The 15,194-nt window shown below is 49.2% G+C and overlaps 1 protein-coding gene across 1 annotated transcript in view; it reads right to left on the bottom strand.

The window, feature by feature from the left end:
* Positions 1-15,194, bottom strand: part of map2k6 (mitogen-activated protein kinase kinase 6) — a gene marked incomplete at its 5' end in the record, with an annotated part of 31,611 nt that overhangs the window by 13,059 nt on the left and 3,358 nt on the right.

The following is a 15,194-nucleotide window of genomic DNA, read 5'->3' as shown; positions in this document are numbered from 1 at the left end:
ATAGAAATGTGTGAGGGCAGGGGGCGGGGCAAGACCCTCTATCACAATGAACAAGAAATCTAAACATTTCATTCCCTAATGTCACTTTCACTATTTTTGGCTCCATATATCTTTTCCCCCCTGAATGAATAAAATGAGATGATGAGATGAGAGCAGACTAGGAATGCACATTTTAATCAATTTCCTGGATCATCGTGGTTATGTTAACGACCAATTAATCATAAAAAACAGCTTTTGACATAGAAAATAGAGGATACAAAAGGCAGGTTTTTACACCTGGCCTAGTCAACAAGTTAACCACCCAAGCAAACATCCTGCACTCCCTGTTATTGTGCTTGTAGACTGCTGAGTGTGGCCTTTTTGGGTGTAATTCTCCTACTGTACACCGGACTTTTCTTTTTCCTTTGTATAAGCGGTGAAAGTGAAATCGTGCCCTTGGGGGTGGTGGTAAATCATTTCAACATAAAAGATGAGAAAATAGCATATAGCCTGCATTGTCGATCAATCAGTTAACATCCCTAGAGCAGACTGATCAGACCCCCCCCCCCCCCCCCCCATCAGGTTTCACTGGCAAGAGACCCTTTTCACGGGGCCATTTTGTGTCGAAAAGGCAGTGTAGGTGCAAGCAGAACACTGAGCGTTAAGTGTTTTGCTTGCACCTATGTTTACCCTGCATTTCCGACACAAAATGGCCCCTGTGAAAAGGGTCTATATAGCACACACTTAGACAAAAACACATATACTGCAAGTGCTAAAAATAGGTGATGGGAATGTAATCAGTTGACCAGCGTTTGTCCTAATCTATTGTGGTCTTTTTCCCCCTCAACAAGAGCATTCTGTGGAGCATGGTGCAAAACCTCCAACTGTCTTTCCAGCCATTTGCCAAGCAGAGCAGCTACCACTGGCATGAGCAGTGAAGCTAATCTAATGTAACCGGCACAGCAGCCCTATGTACTTCCACCTCAAATCAATTCAAGGGGAAACTTTCAAAACTGTAACAGAATCTTCTGACACTGCAAAATGTGAAGTTGAACACAGGTTACTTAGCTCCACGCTCAGCGTTCACAGTTCTCCACCATAGCACAGATTTGCCTTTGCCCAGACGCGCACAATGCCAACAAAATCCTACAACTGGAGCATCCAGAGAATATTTGAAATGTCAAAAAGACTCTGATGATTGGCTGTTTCTGTCCAGAGATAAACAACAAAGCGTCTTGATGATTGGCTGGCTCTGTCCAGAGATAAAGAACAGCCATCAGGCACATCAAAACTCGCACTGATGGAAAATCAATCTTCACCCAGCCATCATCCACTGACACTGCTGGCTCAGTGTGTTTCAGCATAAAACACTTCACAAACACTCAAATCAGCCCATATCACATCAGATGGTGGATCATCTGGATATTGTAATTGCACGACTGGAGCTCCATGTCAAAGCACAGGACACTTACGGTTGGATGCAGTAAATGACTCCAGATCCTAATTGAATGGAACAGGCGTTGAGAGCAAGAGGAATATGTGTGGCAGCCCAGGTGTGGTCGCTCCATCTGGAGGTAACGGCACTGAGGAGGGCGCCTCGTTAACGGGGCGTTGCAGCGCTCCTAAGGGTGTGACCATGTGTACGCACGCCTGTATATGTGTGCATGTGTGTGTGTGTGTGTGTGTGTGTGGGTGTGTGTGTGTGCATGTGTGTGTGTGTGTGTGTGTGTGTGCGCGTGCGTGTGTGTGTGTGTGTGTGACTGGTTGCCTTGTCTCAACTCTGCATCTGGCTCAAACCTCCCCAGACTGGCTCGCAGCAGCCGTGCCTGGTTGGAGCTTGTCACAGTAAACATACACGCTCCCATGTTAGGTTCGTACGACGAAGCCCTGTTCTGACAAAAGTGCTCTGTGCCGAAACATGGGAGGGAGGGAGGGAGGGAGGGAGGGAGAGAAGGAGGGAGGGAGAGAGGGAGGGAGGGAGGGAGAGAGGGAGAGAGGGAGGGAGGGAGGGAGGGAGGGAGAGAGAGAGGGAGAGAGAGAGGGAGGGAGGGAGGGAGAGAAAGAGGGAGGGAGAGAAAGAGGGAGGGAGGGAGGGAGAGAGGGAGGGAGGGAGGGAGGGAGGGAGAGAGGGAGGGAGGGAGGGACTCGGGAACGTGAGTGACGGTTCGAGCAGCCAATGCACAATGCTTGGAAGAATGCCCTGCTCACACTAACAGCGATATTTACACTCTTCAGGTGCACCGTCCGGCACCGCCCCCCCCCCCCCCCCCCTCTGTGATGTCATAGCTTTGCGATTAACAGTAAGCAGCAGCACACCTAAAAGGTGTGTCTCTGTTGCAGGACATGAAACCGCGCTGCGGAAATAGCCGGAATGTTTCACATTGCTGAGATGAGAGAGAAGAAGATGATCCAGAACATTTGTAGCCGCAAACAAATCTGTCATTGGAAAAAGCTGTCCTGGAGGCTTGTGTCGTGCACGTGATGGGAGGACGGACAGACGCGCGCACGCACGCACGCACGCACACACACACACACACACACACACACACACACACACACACACAGACACGCGCACACAGACACGCGCACACACACACACACAGGGTTTGTTGAAACAGTGCAGGGTGTGCCACCACTGTGCTATGTGGCCCTCCACCGGTGGCCTCTTGCTGCCTGCCTCTCCTGGTCTCCACTTTCCGACGCAGCTTTGTGGCAGTAAAATGTCAGTTTGAGCCCCGCCCACACGCATTCACACAGGCAACAATAGTAACTGGAAACCAACACTCTCCTAACAGCTCCATAACCAATACTGGTTTGAACCCAGCACACACACGCACAGTGAAACCTACCGAGCTCCACACCTACAGCAAGCACGGATAAGGAAAGTATTTCCACGTGCATTTAGCACACCTGCAACTTTACCACACCTGCAACTTTCACACAATGGTTAGCTTGCCTTGAACATTGGCACAATCAAGGCAATTATAATGATTGCCAGCATCCTTTCACTTTCTGTACGTTATGTACACACAGGGATGGCTTGCAGTGGAATAGACCCTTTTCACGGGGGCCATTTTGTGTCAAAAAGGCAGGGTAAACCCAGGGGCAAGCAAAACACTAATGAGGGGTTCCACTCATGGAAGTTGGAAACCCTCATTAGTGTGATGCTTGCACCTGTGTGTTTACCCTGCCTTTTCGACACAACATGGCCCCCGTGAAAAGGGTCTATAGTGCCGCCTTACCAGTCTCTTGTGTAAAATGCAGATGACGAGGTGAGACGCAGCACGCTGCTCAAAGGAAGAAGACATGTTTACTCTCCAGAGCCCAGCGCGCATGATACCACCATAACCTGATGCATTTCAGTCCACTTTAATATACACTAGTCTAGGGCTGCACGATATGCATAAAAAAAACACATATTGCGATTATATGAACAGATATTGTGATTGCGATATGAGTCGCTGTTTTAGTGGCATGTGACCTAACAAGCATGTTCTACTTCCCTTATGTCCGGGGCATGTCTGCAGCACCACAAATTAATGCTTCATAATTATGTTGCAACATATTTGACCAAATTGCAGCTGCTCCTGCCATTTTGGACATTGCACTAATTGTGCAGCTCTAATATACACATAGGCTAGGCCCCCGCTGCCCAAGTGTGGACAATATATAGGGTAGAGTCTACAGATATGCATGCATACTACAGTAGCTCACAGTGAGAGTTAAGTACTGTGTGCAGCACCGTGTGGCGGGGATGCAGGGGCCCACAGTGAGAGTTAAGTACTGTGTGCAGCACCGTGTGGTGGGGGATGCAGGAGCTCACAGTGAGAGTTAAGTACTGTGTGCAGCACCGTGTGGCGGGGATGCAGGAGCTCACAATGAGAGTTAAGTACTGTGTGCAGCACCGTGTGGCGGGGATGCAGGAGCTCACAGTGAGAGTTAAGTACTGTGTGCAGCACCGTGTGGCGGGGATGCAGGAGCTCACAGTGAGAGTTAAGTACTGTGTGCAGCACCGTGTGGTGGGGGATGCAGGGGCTCACAGTGAGAGTTAAGTACTGTGTGCAGCACCGTGTGGCGGGGATGCAGGAGCTCACAGTGAGAGTTAAGTACTGTGTGCAGCACCGTGTGGTGGGGGATGCAGGAGCTCACAGTGAGAGTTAAGTACTGTGTGCAGCACCATGTGGCGGGGGATGCAGGAGCTCACAATGAGAGTTAAGTACTGTGTGCAGCACAGTGTGGCGGGGATGCAGGAGCTCACAGTGAGAGTTAAGTACTGTGTGCAGCACTGTGTGGTGGGGGATGCAGGAGCTCACAGTGAGAGTTAAGTACTGTGTGCAGCACCATGTGGTGGGGGATGCAGGGGCTCACAGTGAGAGTTAAGTACTGTGTGCAGCACCATGTGGTGGGGGATGCAGGGGCTCACAGTGAGAGTTAAGTACTGTGTGCAGCACCATGTGGTGGGGGATGCAGGGGCTCACAGTGAGAGTTAAGTACTGTGTGCAGCACCATGTGGCGGGGGATGCAGTAGCTCACAGTGAGAGTTAAGTACTGTGTGCAGCACCATGTGGTGGGGGATGCAGGGGCTCACAGTGAGAGTTAAGTACTGTGTGCAGCAGTGTGGCGGTGATGCAGGGGCTCACAGTGAGAGTTAAGTACTGTGTGCAGCACCATGTGGTGGGGGATGCAGGGGCTCACAGTGAGAGTTAAGTACTGTGTGCAGCACAGTGTGGCGGGGATGCAGGAGCTCACAGTGAGAGTTAAGTACTGTGTGCAGCACTGTGTGGTGGGGGATGCAGGAGCTCACAGTGAGAGTTAAGTACTGTGTGCAGCACCATGTGGTGGGGGATGCAGGGGCTCACAGTGAGAGTTAAGTACTGTGTGCAGCACCATGTGGTGGGGGATGCAGGGGCTCACAGTGAGAGTTAAGTACTGTGTGCAGCACCATGTGGTGGGGGATGCAGGGGCTCACAGTGAGAGTTAAGTACTGTGTGCAGCACCATGTGGCGGGGGATGCAGTAGCTCACAGTGAGAGTTAAGTACTGTGTGCAGCACCATGTGGTGGGGGATGCAGGGGCTCACAGTGAGAGTTAAGTACTGTGTGCAGCAGTGTGGCGGTGATGCAGGGGCTCACAGTGAGAGTTAAGTACTGTGTGCAGCACCATGTGGTGGGGGATGCAGGGGCTCACAGTGAGAGTTAAGTACTGTGTGCAGCACAGTGTGGCGGTGATGCAGGGGCTCACAGTGAGAGTTAAGTACTGTGTGCAGCACCATGTGGCGGGTGATGCAGAGGCTCACAGTGAGAGTTAAGTACTGTGTGCAGCACAGTGTGGCGGTGATGCAGGGGCTCACAGTGAGAGTTAAGTACTGTGTGCAGCACCGTGTGGCGGGGATGCAGGGGCTCACAGTGAGAGTTAAGTACTGTGTGCAGCACCATGTGGCGGGTGATGCAGAGGCTCACAGTGAGAGTTAAGTACTGTGTGCAGCACAGTGTGGCGGTGATGCAGGGGCTCACAGTGAGAGTTAAGTACTGTGTGCAGCACCGTGTGGCGGGGATGCAGGGGCTCACAGTGAGAGTTAAGTACTGTGTGCAGCACAGTGTGGCGGTGATGCAGGGGCTCACAGTGAGAGTTAAGTACTGTGTGCAGCATTGTGTGGCGGGGGATGTAGGGGCTCACAGTGAGAGTTAAGTACTGTGTGCAGCACAGTGTGGCGGGGATGCAGGGGCTCACAGTGAGAGTTAAGTACTGTGTGCAGCACCGTGTGGCGGGGATGCAGGGGCTCACAGTGAGAGTTAAGTACTGTGTGCAGCACCATGTGGCGGGGGATGTAGGGGCTCACAGTGAGAGTTAAGTACTGTGTGCAGCACCATGTGGCGGGGGATGTAGGGGCTCACAGTGAGAGTTAAGTACTGTGTGCAGCACCATGTGGCGGGGGATGTAGGGGCTCACAGTGAGAGTTAAGTACTGTGTGCAGCACCATGTGGCGGGGATGCAGGGGCTCACAGTGAGAGTTAAGTACTGTGTGCAGCACCGTGTGGCGGGGGATGCAGGGGCTCACAGTGAGAGTTAAGTACTGTGTGCAGCACAGTGTGGCGGTGATGCAGGGGCTCACAGTGAGAGTTAAGTACTGTGTGCAGCATTGTGTGGTGAGGGATGTAGGGGCTCACAGTGAGAGTTAAGTACTGTGTGCAGCACCATGTGGCGGGGATGCAGGGGCTCACAGTGAGAGTTAAGTACTGTGTGCAGCACCATGTGGCGGGGGATGTAGGGGCTCACAGTGAGAGTTAAGTACTGTGTGCAGCACCATGTGGCGGTGATGCAGGGGCTCACAGTGAGAGTTAAGTACTGTGTGCAGCACCTTGTGGCGGGGATGCAGGAGCTCACAGTGAGCGTTAAGTACTGTGTGCAGCACAGTGTGGCGGGGATGCAGGGGCTCACAGTGAGAGTTAAGTACTGTGTGCAGCACCGTGTGGCGGGGATGCAGGAGCTCACAGTGAGCGTTAAGTACTGTGTGCAGCACCATGTGGCGGGGGATGCAGGGGCTCACAGTGAGAGTTAAGTACTGTGTGCAGCACCATGTGGTGGGGGATGCAGGGGCTCACAGTGAGAGTTAAGTACTGTGTGCAGCACCATGTGGTGGGGGATGCAGGGGCTCACAGTGAGAGTTAAGTACTGTGTGCAGCACCATGTGGTGGGGGATGCAGGAGCTCACAGTGAGAGTTAAGTACGGTGTGCAGCACCGTGTGGCGGGGATGCAGGGGCTCACAGTGAGAGTTAAGTACTGTGTGCAGCACCTTGTGGCGGTGATGAGGGGCTCACAGTGGGAGTTAAGTACTGTGTGCAGCACAGTGTGGCGGGGATGCAGGGACTCACAGTGAGAGTTAAGTACTGTGTGCAGCACAGTGTGGCGGGGATGCAGGAGCTCCCAGTGAGAGTTAAGTACTGTGTGCAGCACACTGTGGTGGGGGATGCAGCACAGTGTGGCGGCGGATGCAAGGGCTCCCCCTTCAGGCACGCATGCAAATTAAAAGTACTGAATGCATGCATGGCATGTCTCAACTCCTTTCGAAAAACCTGCCGCTACTACTGAGCCTACTACTAAGCATACTACTGAGCCTACTACTGAGCCTACTACTGAGCCTACTACTGACCCTACTACTGACCCTACTACTGACCCTACTACTGACCCTACTACTGACCCTACTACTGACCCTACTACTGACCCTACTACTGACCCTACTACTGACCCTACTACTGACCCTACTGAGCCTACTACTGACCCAGAACAAATGAACAAATGTGTCCAGTGTGTGCAGTGTGCATGTAGGAGAGAGAGAGAGGGGGAGGAGGTTGGAGGAGTTGGAGTTGGAGCAACAGGAAGGATCATTCCATTACATAACCTAGATGGATGGCAGGACTAAGCATGTGCTGTGTCTTGTTGTATCGCACGGCTCGGCAGAGAGATCAAATGTTTCCGAGGCCGAGTGGGGAAACGTTGGCGAGCTGCTCAAATATAGAGCACGTCGTCAGAGACTAGTTGCTCTCGATTATCTTGCATAACTCAGATACACAATGGCTTCCTTTATTCTTGCTGAGCTCAGCATCAAACTTTTACACGGTGCCAGGCAGCCAGGCAGTAGGGGTTAATTAAAAGCAGCAGTGCATCAGATTCCCAGCGGTTTGCAGCACATGAGCTGAAATACCAAGTAGAAAATGCCAGAGGGAGGCCACGGGAGACCGCGTCTCGGCATCGGGGGGGGGACACTCCTCGTTCTCGCTGCAACGAGCGAGAACCCAGGACGCCGAGAAACCCAGGACGCCGAGAACCCAGGACACCGAGACACCCAGGACGCCGAGAACCCAGGACACCAAGAACCCAGGACGCCGAGACACCCAGGACACCGAGACACCCAGGACACAGAGACACCCAGGACAGGCGACGCTCCGAGACGGCAACGCTCCGAGTTTCTGCCACACCCAATATTAGCATGCAATCAGCCTTCCCTGTGCATGTCATGCTGGGACACACAACATTCAGGGCAGGGGGGGGGGTGGGGGGGAGGAATGCTGACAGGAACACTGCCAGGGCATTCTGTGCTGCCTGAGATGGAGGCTGCAGGGAGCGGTGCTGCGTGGATCGGGAGCGAGAGGCTCTGGTGTGCGGCGCGAGGGTAACGATACTTGATGAGCAGCAGCCCGCGGGTGACGGGAAAGCACGGGCGGCCCGCAGCCTCCCGCTAACCCACGTGTGCACTCCGCCTGGAATCCCAACCATCCCACAGAGTTCCTCAATGGAATTCCGCAGACCCGGAGGAAGACGGATCACTCACACACACACACAGGCGAGAGAGAGAGAGAGAGAGAGAGAGAGAGAGAGAGAGAGAGAGAGAACCACAAGCAGTGACACAAGGACAGGAAAAGACAGCAACACAGAACACAGTGTGGAGGAGGAGGAGGAGGAGGCGGAGGAGGAGGGGTGGGGGGGAAGAGGTATGAAAATAACTCTTCTGGAGCCGACGGCTGTTTGGCCCCTTCCGACCGCTCTGGCAGTTTGTCAGATACTCTACACTTCCAAAGAGCTCCTTTAGGTTACAGCTGTTGGAAGCTCCTTTGGGAGCCATGTCGTCACAGGCTTGGGTCAATTTTCGATAATATCGAATATCGTGATATTTCACTAAAATCGTGATTTCGGGAAAAAAATTACAATTGGGCACATTTTCGAGTAGGGGGGGGGTCTGCTGCCGACCCTCATTTCACTGCTTACTGTACATTATTGGTACTGTTAAGAGGGTTGTATTTGTTGCTGCAAAGGGAGAGGCAATGAAAGGAAGTGAACACCAGCAGTCCTTTATTCATACTACTAATCATAATATGTAATGTATGTACCCGAAACATAATAAATAATAATAATAATAATAATAATAATAATAATAATAATAATAATAATAATAATAATGATCAAATTTGGGCGGGACTATATTGCGATATTTAAATTTGGATATCGCCAAAGCCTAGCACTTGGCTTGACTTGAGCCATACTCCCAGAAAGTGCGTATGTATGAGGTATCAGCTTCAAGTCACCGTAGAGCAGGGGTGGGCAACTGGAGGCCCGCGGGCCGCATACAGCCCCCGCCCTCATTCAGTGTGGCCCCTGGGTCAATTTCCAAAACAAAACAAAAAAACAAACATTTTTGGTTAGGTTAGGTTAGACCGCCCAAATCTGTGTTTTTATTTTACTGTACATCCCAGAACATGGCGCTGCTGCTAATGGCATTAGCATTGTCCATCCACATACTGTTTAACGTTAGCATTTGAGCTAACACTATTGTAACAAACTATATCCAGGATGCACATTGCACATGCAACATTACTACCGTAAATTCCGGACTATAAGCCGCGGCTTTTTTCCCGTTTTTTGGCCTTTTTTGCCCCCTGCGGCTTATATAACGGTGCGTCTTATCTATGGATTTTTTCCCAAAAAAAAAAAAAATCTCTCTTTTTTAGCACTCTTTCTAACTATAAATCCACTTCTGTTTTAATTTCCTCTCTTGCCCTCTTTTAACAACATAACATAACATAACATAACACAACACAGGTAAGCAGAAAGAAAAAGACAAGCAATCACGCCATGAATGAGGAAATGACTCACCTGCTGGAGGCTGGAGATACACCGCTTGGGCTAAACTTTTACTCCGTGAAACACTATCGATTAAGTCCGACATCGCTCAGAGGTTTTGAGCAGCTTGAAAACAAGTTTGAAAACGTGCAGAAGTCCATCCACTCACTCACTAAAGAAAATAATGCAACCGTGAAGAGTTTCACTCGTGTCCAGCCATCTGGCCGAGTTAGAGCCGAAGTCCCGAACACAGTGAGAAAACCTCCCGAAGGTGCTGCTGCAGCGGGGTGCATATTGTCCGGCCAGCCGACCGAGAGGCATGCGAGCCGGGCACTATTAAACAGTTGGGGTGTGTGAGGTGGCTGGCTGTGGAGGTGGCGGTTTCTCCTCCTCCTCCTTTCTTCTTTCTTTCCGGCCTGCCACCGAGGGCCATCTTCATCTGCCTACTCCGCTGGCCCGACCGTCAACTCATCCTCCAGGCTGCGGGGAAGAAGCCCCTCACCTGGGAGGGTACGCGCTTTTTCGTCCCGGCAGGACCTCCGCGTTGGTGCAACAGAAACGCGCAACATACAACAGCAGCATCGAGTCAATGGATATCGCTTTGGCGTACTGTACCCAGCGAGACTCGTCATAACCATTGATGGACAGCGGCGGAACAAGAGCTCAAAGTGAAACTGCCGAATATCTTTTGAGTTGGACTGGTCAATAGTACTGTGGGTAACTAAAATAAAAAAATAAAAAACGGAATTCTCTCTTCTTTAGCACTCTTTCTAACTATAAATCCACTTCTGTTTTAATTTCCTCTCTTGCCCTCTTTTCACCACACCGCGGACACTGTGTGCACTGTAAAAAAAACAAAAAATACCACAATGTGTGATTTTGTCTGGGGATTAGTGACCTGACTTTTGTTTTGTTGAAATGTTAATAAATGGGAGCTTCCCCAAACAGCCATCCATTCCCGACAATCCCCTCTGTGCACGAAGCCTTACATATGGTAATTAAACATCAAAACACCCGCGGCTTATAGTCCGGTGCGGCTTATAGAAGAAAAAAATAGTCACCTTTGAAGGTGCGGCTTATAGACCGGTGCGTCTTATAGTCCGGAATTTACGGTAATCTGATTTGATTAATATGACATATTTGGGTGATGTACCCCATCAAACTGCTGTAGTGGGTGTTTTAAAGCTAGAGCAAAGTTTCTGGTGTCATCTGAACGGAAGAATGATAAAAATATAAATGTTTGTATAATAAACTTGGATTACCAGTCCTTTTCATCAAATTAGTAGCTATAATTGGGAGTGATGGTGTTACAGTAGCCACCATTCACAATCTGGCCCTCTGGTACTGACTGAGGTCTTTTTTTTGTGGCCCTCTCTATCATCAAAGTTGCCCATCCCTGATCTAGAGCACGAATACCTTAGGCTTAGAGCATGACTTCCCGGGGATGACAGACACCTCAGAACCAGAGCCATCTAGATAGAAGAGTCCCGACATCCCCATTCACTCCAATGGACCCGTTTTTTACTCTCCAGAGTTCCAGGAAGTAAGGTCCTGGATTAAGCAGCACTGTCGAGTTGCATCAAAATAGACAGTTTGTGTTGTACTCTGAAAGGGTTTCCCCCCCCCCCTGAATCAAATTGTACATTATCAGCTTTATTTTAGCATGCAAAAGTAGCGCGAGACCCATTCCTGGCTGTTCATTGGCTAATGAGTCTCGCATTTTGGTCCTCCGCTGACGCCACTCTCTCTCTCTAGAGGACACTACTCAGAACATGCCCACCAAGAAGCTTAGCCAACCATAGCACTTATTATTAGGCTCGCTATGGCTACACACTCAACACACACAAGAACACTCGTAAAATAATCAAGTAATCCGTTTAGGCCACTAAATGAGAGCTGAAGTTGAAGTCCTCTTGCTGCTCCCCTCTTACACGATCCGACATGAACGCTTGCTAGCAGGAGCAGAATGGTAAAGGCTCTGTCAGTGTGTTTGACTGCGCTGGCTCAGGAGGAGGTTCTGCAGAACCTCTGTCAGTGTGTTTGACTGCGCTGGCTCAGGACGTTCTGCAGAACCTGTGTCAGTGTGTTTGACTGCTCTGGCTCAGGACGTTCTGCAGAACCTGTGTCAGTGTGTTTGACTGCGCTGGCTCAGGAGGTTCTGCAGAACCTGTGTCAGTGTGTTTGACCGCGCTGGCTCAGGAGGAGGTTCTGCAGAACCTGTGTCAGTGTGTTTGACTGCGCTGGCTCAAGAGGTTCTGCAGAACCTGTGTCAGTGTGTTTGACTGCGCTGGCTCACGAGGTTCTGCAGAACCTGTGTCAGTGTGTTTGACTGCGCTGGCTCACGAGGTTCTCTGCAGGACCTGTGTCAGTGTGTTTGACTGCGCTGGCTCAGGACGTTCTGCAGAACCTGTGTCAGTGTGTTTGACTGCGCTGGCTCACGAGGTTCTCTGCAGAACCTGTGTCAGTGTGTTTGACTGCGCTGGCTCAGGACGTTCTGCAGAACCTGTGTCAGTGTGTTTGACTGCGCTGGCTCAGGAGGTTCTGCAGAACCTGTGTCAGTGTGTTTGACTGCGCTGGCTCACGAGGTTCTGCAGAACCTGTGTCAGTGTGTTTGACTGCGCTGGCTCACGAGGTTCTGCAGAACCTGTGTCAGTGTGTTTGACTGCGCTGGCTCAGGAGGTTCTGCAGAACGAGCTGGCTCAACGTAAGAGCTCACCTAAGAAAGGGGACCATCTCCGGTCCAATGCACAGCAGAAAGTGCACAAAGTCAGAAATGTACTGATTCCCAACCCAGTGTTTCCCCACACATAGACTTTACTTGGGCAGGCCGCCTGGGTATATTATTGCAGATGGCGAACCATTTCGGCATTTTTTTTAAATAATTCATCTGAGAGAACGATACCATCCGCGATTGATTAACTAGTGGACACCCTCCCCTCACTCTACTCCTCCGGTACCTGTTGGTTCTTCTATCATGAGAAGGGTCTACAGTCCACTGTACCATCCACACACAGACAACTTTATAGCGGGGCGGCCCATCACTACAGGGGTGAATTTTCCACTGGGGACAGGGGGGACATGTCCCCCCCACTTTTCTAAACCTTGATTCTGTCCCCCCCCCCCCCCCACCCCACCCCACCCCACCCCACCCCCCCACTTTTTAAACTGAAAAAATCGTGGGTAAACTGAAGAAATCATGCTTAATACGCTACTGTTTGACCAGCCATCATATTATGGCTGAGAATGTTAATTGAGTTGCTAATTATAAGCTATAGGCTACTCCAAAAGATTGCCAAGGATTTTCTCGTCTGTAAAAAGTGCCCTCTCCAGACCCTGAATGCATTTATAATGGCGCTCTGTATGGAAAAAATCCCCTTTCCAAGCCGTCCCTGAAGGCAGCACTCACAGAGTTTGGCTTTTCTTAAGACTAAATAATGATATCACAACAGTATTGTAACAGCAAATTTTACTTTTGTACTAATATTATTCAGTTTGTGGAGTTATTTTTCTGTGACAAGTATCATCCAAATGTTAATTTAAATTGAGATATTCCTCTAAATCTGGCTAAAAACGTTAAACCTTTTTTGCCAGCCCCTGCCCCTCTAACATTCTCTGCATGTCCCTGCTGCTGTATAAAGGGTTAGGTGATGAGAGGAAATGAACATAGTAAGCAGTGAACATGGTTGAATTTAAAATAAAGCACACTAATAATAATAATAATAATAATGATAATAATAATACAACCAACGTGATTTCAATATGGCTCTGGCTTTCACATCAGTATTGTTCTATGCCTTGTTCATGTCACCTGCTTTCATATCCGAGCTCTGATGAGTTGGAGGAGGTGGTGTCTAAAAGGCATGTATTGAGTGATGTGTGTAGTTCTTCGTATTGATGAATGAATGAATGTCTGTAAATGTAATTGTTTTTGTTTAGGTCTGTAATATTGTATGTAGTGAAATTGAACATGTCCTTGTATAATTCATTTTCTGTTTAATGTACTGCAGAACAGGAACCTGCTGAAAACCAGTTTGTAACTGAGTCAGGCCAGTTAAATGTACATGTGAAATGTCATTTTTATCCCTTCCTGTATAAATAAAGTGAACTGAACTGAATTGAACTGAACTTCATAGATCTAGCCTGTTAATCTTCCCCTCAGAGTGCACCAAATTGATGCATTTTACTTTAAAATGTTTAAAGAAATCTTCCGGGGGGGCATGCCCCCGGGCCCCGCTAGAGGGTCGGCGCACCACATTTTATTGTGTCCCCCCCCACTTGTGAAACCAGGTATTCGCCCTTGCATCAATACATCAGCAGTGAACAAGCAGATCTCTCCGTTATTCTGTACCTTGTAGACAAAAAGCAAGCAACAACCAGAACAGTGTAGCAGTGTTAACACTAGCTGTGTTTCCATTACAGTTTTTTGCAAAATAATTGCGATATTTCTACAACTTCGACAATGTACAATTGCGACTTGTAGGCGTTTCCATTGACGTTGAGTTTGGTCACCTGAACGCAATTCCCATTAGCCTACCAGCAGCTGCCTGCCACAGTGGATCTGCCCCATATCCCGTCCCCTGCATGCTCAAATCCAACCAATGGTCAATGCAAATCACAACATGAAGTTACAACACATATAAACGAGCCTGATTATCAATTCAAAATAAAATTAGTTGCAAAATGTTGCTGGCTGGGGTGAATGCAGTGAGCGCGACAGGCAGAGGAAAAAAGTCTAATAGCCTAATAGCCTACAACTGGTCCGATTTAGAGATGGAGGGGGGAAAAGGCTGATTTGGTCAATAATCACAATTTTGTGTAGCTATTATAATTATAACACTGCACCTGAAACGTGTGTAATGTATTACTCACAGTCACTGTATTCACTTCAGTCAGGAGCACGCACCGCACCGGTGTGTGCTTGCTTTTCATCCCTTATCTCGCGCTGTGCCAAATGCGCGCACACAGGCAGCCTGTCACCATGGACCGATTTCTGCCATTAAACATTGCTGCGGAGGTTTTGCCACGGCTTATCGAACCGTTTCTTCCTCATTTTTCGCTGCTTTTCCAAAGCAGAATGGGTCACATGACGTGCTAATGCGAAAAAACTGTTTCCATTACACTTTTGCGATAAACTGCTATATCGACACGTCTGAAAAACCACCTCATGAGAGCGCAAAAACGTTTTGCGATATTTGGGAGGTTTTTCGAAATTTACGTGTTTCCATTACCCAATTTCTATTGCGATATTTAGATTTTGCGCATTTGTGAGGGTAATGGAAACACGACTTCTGTCTTCATTTTGTTATCTTTGAAACTTCAAAGGGAGGGAGCACTTCAGATACATAGAGGTTAGCTATTTGTTTGTCTGTGTCGTCCAGGTAATGGATCCTCTCTTGATACTATCCTATATACATTCGACAATACACGAGAATATAGATTTGACGTCTGTGGTTAACACTGCAACCTCTCATGTTCTGTTTCTTTTCCATCACAGGCACAGCTAAGGTGCTAAGTGGAGCAGGTGATGAGCTGTATTTTATTCAACAGAAGCAACAGAAGCAACAATAATTATATACCTACTAGCAAATCCAGACAGCTGT

The sequence above is a fragment of the Poromitra crassiceps genome, assembly GCF_964638095.1.
Source record: "Poromitra crassiceps genome assembly, chromosome: 4".
NCBI classification, from domain to species: domain Eukaryota; kingdom Metazoa; phylum Chordata; class Actinopteri; order Beryciformes; family Melamphaidae; genus Poromitra; species Poromitra crassiceps.
This window is presented reverse-complemented; position numbering and strand designations above follow the sequence as displayed.